The following is an 8,514-nucleotide window of genomic DNA, read 5'->3' as shown; positions in this document are numbered from 1 at the left end:
CGGTTGTTGTCATCTCCTCTTCCAACCTTTGCCAAAAAACAACAGCTCCAAAACTCAAATTTCAGAGAATTCACACTAGAATATAAAAATTTCCTGTGAGTCCAAAAAAATTCCTTCCTGATGGAAAAAACAAACTAGATTCTACACGAGCAAGCAGCTAAAATTTCAGATAATTCACCACAAAATAAATAAACCCTAAAATGATCTATTACCTCTGATTAGGGGCACTACATTCCTGGTTGTTGCCATCTCCTCTTCCAAATTTTGCCAAAAAACGACAGCTCCAAGACCGGATATAACAGAAGAAAATAAAAAAAGGACATGGATTCAAAGATTAGGGTTTCTGCTACTGTGAGAAGAGTGAACTAAGAAGACAGCAAGGAAAAACCAGTCCTATCTCCCCCTCAACCACTAACCCTTCTTCTCTCTATTATTCTGCCTCCTCTCTTCTTCGTCTCTCTTCTTCTCTCTATTCTTCTGCCTCTTCTCTTTTATTTCTCTCTTCTTCTCTTTTTCTCTCTCTAAACTCGTTAAGTTTGGTTTTCAAATGGCATTGTTCTTGTCTGGTCGAGATATATAAAGGCACCGCTATCAACGGTCATTTGTTTGTGACGGTTGGATTCGTTTTTTCCATTGGTTGGGACATTGGATTCTGCCGAAACACATCCAACGGTTGGCAACTTCTTGCAAAATTGTCTCTCTCGCCCTCCCTCTCTCTAGGTAACATTGGCTGGCATATATATAGTAAGACCCAGTTTCTACGCGGCAAATAGAAATACGGGCCTGTTGATAAATCTATTTTTCAGATGGATTTTAAGACTTAAATAAATAAATTTTAAAAATTAAAAGTAATAAATCTAATAAGAAAATATTTAGACCGTTTGTTTGTATTATTTTATATTTATCTTTAAAATGGAAGCTTTACACGTTCTAAACCGCATATGTAGAAATGTTGTCCAATCCATATGAAACAATTTTCCACATGTAATTTATGGAGACGTAGTAATTAGAAAGGGAAAGGGTTTCTACGAGTCATGGGACTCATAGGGACTCATATATAGAGATGAGTCATCTCTTAAAAATTCATTTTTGAGATAAAATTTAGACCTAATTTTTAAGGAATATATAACCTTTAACATGGACATCATGAATTTATTAGAAAAACAAATTTTAAAAGCTGAAACAGATAATTTTACGAATGAAATATTTAGACCATTGGTTATAACTTTTTTCGAAAGAAACTACCCATATGAATCCATCTTTAAGATAGATGTTTTATGCCTCTGGGAATACAAATGTAAGAATTTGTCCCCTGGTGCATACAACAAGTTTCCAATCTGAAGATGGTGATACCTCAAACAAAAATAAATTTGAGAAAAAGAAAAAAGAATAGAAATCTAGAAACGATGCGGTCCCTTCCACATACACATAGAAGGGACCTACAACGGTACTCCTGTAGGTGTCCAACATACTTGAATTTCCTGGAGTACAAGACTGATTTATTTGACATAAATTTCAGGAGAAAAAAAATGAGTTCCTTCGCCTAAATTTCACAATCAAAAGTGAACTAAGTTGAAAGTTCATTTCTTTGATATAAATTTCAAGAGAAAAAAATGAGTTCCTTCGCCTAGATTTCACAATCAAAAGTGGACTAAGTTAAAAGCTTAAATTATATCTTAGCTCGTTTTCCCTTAAGAGTCAAACTATTTTTTTTGTTAATTCAGATGTAGTGCGGTTCTCATACTTCCAAGCATATTGCTTTATTGTTGGTTGGTCCTTTTTGTTCCCCGTCTAATGACCTTTTTGATTTGAGCAACTAGGCTGGTAGAGCATGATAGCTTTCTTATGATCCACCGGTTAAGAAGTTTGGATTTACCTTTTGTCATAATGATGAGTTAGAAGTTAAAAGAGTTATTAAGCAAAGTCATTGGAGAGTAATCCATTTTTTCGACTACAAAAAAGTGTTTGCTTAAGTTTAATAGTAATTTTTTGTAACTACAGCTCTGAGGGAAGAAGACGCAATCCGTTTGGCTAAGTGTTTGCTTAAGTTTAATAGTAATTTTTTGTGGACATTTTCTAGCTTCTTGAATACCATGGCACCGAAAAAACTCCTACCATTTAGACTGGTTGTTAAGAAGGGAACCCTTCAACAGAGCAGTAGAGACCGCCTCTTTTTAATCTTGATCATGAAGAAGAAATGCAAACAGAGAATCCTAGTAATGCTATTGTGGACCCTCAACAAGTTCAAACTATGGTGGCGATGGATGGCTCTATTGAGGAAGCATTGATGATTCCCCCGTTAAATGTTTTCCCAGCTGAGAACCTAGAGTTGATTTCTTTTAAGGATTACAAGTTCTCGCATCTGATGATGATGAACATGAGAATTTTGAAAGTATCCTTGGGGACATGGGAGTGACTTTCAATGCTCTGAATAGACAGGTTGCAGATGCTTTATGAGGAAAGGTCTAGAGGGCCAAGGAGGAAGAAGGAGTAAGGTGGGAGACAAGGTCATCGAGACTCCTGCTGAGAAGACAAAAGTTGAGGGCAAAGGGATTGCCAAGAGTATTCCCAAGCCTACAAGATCATCGCCTAGCCTTGCACCTCAAAAAATGGATCAAGGTGGTGGTGGTTTGATCATCCTAAGTGATGACAGTGTAATGGAACCCGTAGAATCATGTACGTCCATATCCGCTGGGAAGGTGAGGAGCTTGTCGAAAATGGAGCTACTTATGCACCAAAATGAAGCTAATAAGTTGGAATGTTCGGAGCCTTGGTGAGTTGCGTCGTAAGAAGGAGGTAAAGCTTCTTGTCCATAAATATAAGTTGATGTTTTGTTATTGCATGAAACTAAATTACCAAATCCGTCTCTTTTTATTGTCAAGGAGATTTGGATTTTGGGTTTGTTATTTTTTGTGGGGCGGATTATGTCGGTGCCTGTGGGGGTTTATGGATTGTGTGGGATCCTAATGTTTCATGTTGTCCTAACATCATTACAAATACTTGTTTTGTGGGAGTTATTTTGGAAGGTCATTTTTCTTCTTATATGCGGTTGTTGATCAATGCTTTTAGAAGTGTGAGGGTCGCCTCTAAGTCACTGATATACTTAGACTATGTGCCTCATGTGATTATGTGTTGCATAGGGTTAAGAGAACTAAAAGGAAATAAGAACCCCAATATCTAAGTATAATAACCCTACATGGGATGGTCATGACTCATAGGGAATGAGTCGACACTCTGATACGAGAACAACTTGTGGCATGTGCACTCACAATTGCGCAAGAAGCCACTCTTCTAAGTGTAATTATCCAACTAGGAAGAGCTGGTACACATGTGCAGGGACCCTATATATTATTGTTTCTATGTCCCCAAGAGCACACCTGTAATTCACTCACACCTAAAAGTATTGGAAAATTGATTGGGATGACATTGATAAACCATATTATGCGTCCTTACCAGAGCCTTTGGATTATAGGCTTGTTACGTCATTCCAAGTTAATGGACCATCATCCCGAACTAGCGCAGTGCAGTACTCTGATACTAAAATTTCAACCCATAGATCTCATTTACTTCTTGTCCAATTTTGTTTTGATATCAAAATAAGTATTTTTTTTATATGAAAAATGATTTTGAGATTTTTAAGAAATTTTGGCAATTTTTAAAATTTTTTTGGAGTTAGAATATGAGGTTTTTTAATTTATTTGGGGTATATTTCAATCAAGGAAAGCTAGTGGAGGCCACACGTACTATCCAAGTGGCTATAAGGTGACACAGGGCACCTCATGGGACCGACATGCCTCTAACATAAAATCCCCTTAGGTGTCTTTCCTTGGAATTTGTGTGTTTTATAATAAGGAGTTTTATATAGTTTAAATGAAAAATAGTTCTATTACTTAAGTGAGTAATTTTGTCACACGCTTTAGATGGCACTCATGTAGTTTTTTTTCACATGTGTCTAGGGTTGAGGATACATCATGAAATTTTGGCTTAGGCCCTAAGTCTTGGATGATAATCATAGTATAAATCACATTTTGGTGTGGCATCATCTATTGGCTAAGGTCAGGTGAAATTTTTGAAATGGCTTCATTTCCTTTTGAGCAAATATAGATATGGCCATTTGAGTTCTTTACGGTGTCTAGCCCACTTGATGCTCCATACTTAAGGTGATCCCCATAGCCTCTACTCTTTTATTTTTAGAGTATTTCTTCTGTCTTTTTATTGCTGTAAATTTGTGATTACAATAAAAATTTTCTCCTTTTATGCTCGAGTGTTTGTGATCTTTGATTACCTTGTAAAACTATGCATCCACACCACGTAATGTGCATAGTCTAGTTTTCAATCTTGAATTTATACACCACTTTCTCTACCATTTGGTTAATCTAATTTCTTTGAGAATTATATGAGATATTTCATGCATACTAGCAAGCATTTAGTGATTCTTTGAATGCCCCATCATAGTCATTTGATCCTAAAGCATTTCCCTTGTGAATCAATACTTGTTTTCTCTTGTCTATGGTCATATACTCCCATACATCATAAGATGTCTATGCTCATTGTTTTTATCAACATTATCATCAAAAGTACATTTATGTCTCTCATTTTGAAGCTAATAAAGTGGTTAATAATTGAGCATAAGCTTGTCGTCACATAAGTGAGACAAGCCCTTTGTATCACAGTCGTCCGTGCTGTCATACATGGGACAAAATTAAGACCCTAAAAGGTCCGCTTATGTGATCTTGGCACAAAGGGTTTGACAATTGGCTTCCCCTTGATACTTTTCACTTATTTGCTGTAATTTTGAGTTTTTAAATGTTTTGTGGTATGGAGAGTTGATCATGTAATGTTTGGAGTTGGTTTATATTGTTTAGAAAATTATATGTGCACAATGTTGTCAGATTCTCTTCGGAGTCGTCTTCGATTTGGTGAGAAAATGAAGCAATTTAGTGCTTTAGCCGATCGGGGGAAGACTTCAAATATTTTTAATTTAATAAATAAATTAGATATATATCTAAAATAAATAAAAATAATGAAAAAATAAAAATTTCAAAAAAATGAAAAAAGAAAAAATATTTTTATGTAGATATTTCTTTGCTTAGGCCGAAGAGGCCAAGCTTCAGCAAAATCGGCTTGAATCATACCCAAATTTGATTGAAGTGGCCCAAATCTAACTGAAACGACAGTACCAAGCTTCGCTTCACTTCGGTCTGGTCGCTCTGAAAAATGTGCAAATTTAATTTCAAATGTTTAAAAAAAACATCATGACTCCTAATGAACTACCAAAGAGCAAACACATTCGGGGTCAAATTCACCCATGTATTCCATATCATAGAAATACAGGCTTTACCTATCATACTGAGAGCGGAAGAGTTCCATAGGCTTGAACCTATGTTACAATTTACATCAGCCTGAAAGCTAGATTCGGGCCTTGAAGTCTATACATAGGATTCTAGGAAAGGAAAATATACAAACACACATCAAATAAATCAATACCAAGGCCATCATGAGCCTATATACCTGACTTTATGCAGAGGTATTATATGGATGGTCTGCTCCTTCGATATCAAGCTTATCGTGAGTCTAAATTTAATAGCTTCTCTCTCTCTCTATCAGATTATTGCAATGTAGCAGCAACAACAGTAGTATCAATGGGCTGATCCTTAACTTACTGAAAAATACAATCACTCTCTTCTATCTCTCTCAATCATGCAAATATCATCAAAGAGTGTTTATGTCTCAGTCTCTCACTGAGCTGAACTGATCCAATCCTGTCAATCCAATGAAATTGAAGTCCTTTCCTCATCAAGAATTGAGGTTTATATAATCCTTCAATAGTTGATAAGCATAAAAGCTTATCATGTTTATCCATTCGTTTATCACATGCCTTTATCTTTTATAATTGAGCCATAGACGATAACCATGTATCTTTGTTTGAATGTGAATGCTCTCATAGATGGCTTTGTTGATAACTACATGCTTGGTTAATGTTCATCTTATTTGACATTTGAATTCGAATTCGAAGCTCTAAGATTTCAGCAGGAACACCATGTAAGAAAAATAAGGGATTTTGTTATTCGTATCCATCGTAGATTAAGTTGTTGAAGCCAAGTTCTACCATGTCCGCATATTTCTTCTACCGCTTCTTGGTGATGAACCCTTTGGTCATGAAATTTGGAGAGATTGTAGAGAACCCAGAGACGAACCCAATGATCCAAGTTTCGCTTCAAATAGATTATATATGAGAGAGATATCGTTCAACAAAGTGGACCCTTTGCTGCTAGAAATTACGCCAGTAGGATTAGTGATTTGCATGCTCAACCGCTCCTACCTCAAGAATTAATATAATGTCGCACCTTTTAATGGTGATAAAGCATTAAGTCAGGAATCTAATGGTCATGGGTCAGCATTAATTCAAAAATCTAATGGTCCTGGACCCATGACAAAACTCCTCGTATATAGAGAGAAACCTCAATTTTGATGACCGGAGGTCATCCTGGCTTTGACAGACAGCGTATAAGGCCCTTGATTGTCAATGAATACAGATGAGGAGTTAAACCATTTCTGAATACTGTGAAACTTCACGGTAAGGGATATAATGCCTCAATTATGAATCCTTGAAAGTCTCGACTTCATCCCAAACATAAAATTTGGGGTGTCGGTCAAGGCATATCTTGACCACCAAATGAATACGGGTGCTAGGGTTAAGTCAACTCCGAATGATGCCCATTTTGTATAATTCTTGGACTTAAAGGCATATGAAACCTCATGAATCACATTTGCAAGGATGCACCTCATTGTGATATCATATGATGAGGCTTTCCTTAGGCTCCATCCATCAAACACTTTATCCTTGGCCAACGATGGATTCAAAGAGACTTATCGCATCTCACCAAACTCCTCCAGTATCATTCAGAGAGGTGTATATGGGCCATTGGATTGTATATGTATCTCATAATTTGTCTCAAATTGATATGATTTCATGGTCTCTTATCATCGATCATTAGTCACGATGCACATGTGTGACCGATGATGGATTAGGAAGCTTATCATTCTGTATCAAATTTATCATTCTGTATCAAATTATTTCACCTATCATATGGAGAGGTATATATGGGCCTTAGGAGCATATATATCCTAAAACTCTTCTCACGTTTGAGATGGTAAAGGTATCTTCTATCATCAATTGTTAGTCAAGGAGAACATTAGACCAATGTCAGATTGGATAGTGTCATACCACATCAAATTCCTTTAATATCTTATGAAGACACATGTATGAACCTTAGGAGTATATGTATCTTAGAATTTGTCTCACACTGATATGGTTTGACTCCTCTCGTTATCATTAGTCATAAGTCATGATATATATGAGTTGACTGATAAACAATACTGTAAAGGCATCTTGGAGCCTTCATATGATGAGTCCTGGGAATATCATATCTTCATATCGTTGTATCATATCAGGGTTGTATCTTTGGAAATATCTTCACAGATCACGCTCAATATCTTATCGACTGTCCGTCAAGACATCTATCTGGCACCAGTTAAGCACTTGTTTTATAATTACACCTTCAATTCATTATGCGTCTGGTTAAAATGTACTTATTTTGTATGGTGACTAAAAACACAGCCAACAAAACCGCCCCAAATGTTATATGTGTGGGAGAATCCCAAAAGGTGTGTGACATCAGGTGATTTGGTGGTTTACCGACATCGATTATCCCTTTCATCATGGTCATGCATACATGCCTCGTTTTCCTCAAGAATTCCTTTAATCTAAGAGTCTTGAATTAATGGCGGAACATACTCATCAAAGCGTCATTTCTCAACACATTATCATCAGTATCCCTTATTTCCAAGAGATCACTCCTTCGGCTTCCATGTGAGTACCTATAAATATCGGTTAGCTATGAGAACTCTACTCACATCACATCATAAGTTCTCCAATCCCAAACTTCCCTCGTCAGCTATCCATCTCTCTAAATCCCGACCTTATTGCTGCTATTAAGGGTAGTAGGGATCATATAATAGACATTCCCCTAGCCGTTATGGCAGCAAAGGGTAGTCGCAGCCAATCTTCCCACTTTTGGGTTGTTGGCATATCCTCATCTTCTTCAGAAGACTTTGAAGAAGGGGCCCATGAGGCAGCCTCAAAGGGAAGGCTTAAAAAAAACCCAACCCAAATCAAGCAACTCGCCTACAAGAGCTAGTGAAAAAGCTTTGACCTGTGACTAAACTCATATCATGAGCACTGGTTGTCAGACAAAGCCTTAACATTAGTTGTCGGTCAAAGCTTTAGGATGAATATATCTGGAATAAGTCCAAGGTTGAACTTATGACCTAAGCCATATCATGAGCATTAGTCGTTGGTCAAAAACCTCTGACAAATATATCTGGAATCAATCCGAGGTTTAGACCTATGACTTGAGCCATACAAGGGGTATTAGTCGTCAATCAAAGCCAAAGACAATATATATATATATATATATATATATATATATATATATATATATATATATATAT

The 8,514-nt window shown here is 36.5% G+C and overlaps 1 long non-coding RNA gene across 2 annotated transcripts in view; it reads right to left on the bottom strand.

The window, feature by feature from the left end:
• LOC148779113 (uncharacterized) overlaps positions 1 to 726 on the bottom strand; it is a 75,553-nt gene extending 74,827 nt beyond the window's left edge. The window contains exons 1-2 of one of the 2 annotated variants that reach the window (XR_016047672.1): positions 213 to 726; positions 1 to 26 (exon numbers count right to left, since the gene is read on the bottom strand). The exon at positions 1 to 26 is cut by the window's left edge and continues 24 nt beyond it. This is a non-coding gene — a long non-coding RNA (uncharacterized LOC148779113). The remainder of the gene's footprint in view (positions 27 to 212) is intronic. The other variant, XR_016047671.1, reaches the window with a different exon arrangement.
• Between the last annotated feature and the right edge of the window lie 7,788 nt (positions 727 to 8,514).

The sequence above is a fragment of the Amborella trichopoda genome, chromosome 13 (assembly GCF_054954075.1).
Source record: "Amborella trichopoda isolate Santa Cruz 75 chromosome 13, AtrichopodaSantaCruz75HAP2 v2.0, whole genome shotgun sequence".
In the NCBI taxonomy this organism is placed as follows: Eukaryota; Viridiplantae; Streptophyta; class Magnoliopsida; order Amborellales; family Amborellaceae; genus Amborella; species Amborella trichopoda.
This window is presented reverse-complemented; position numbering and strand designations above follow the sequence as displayed.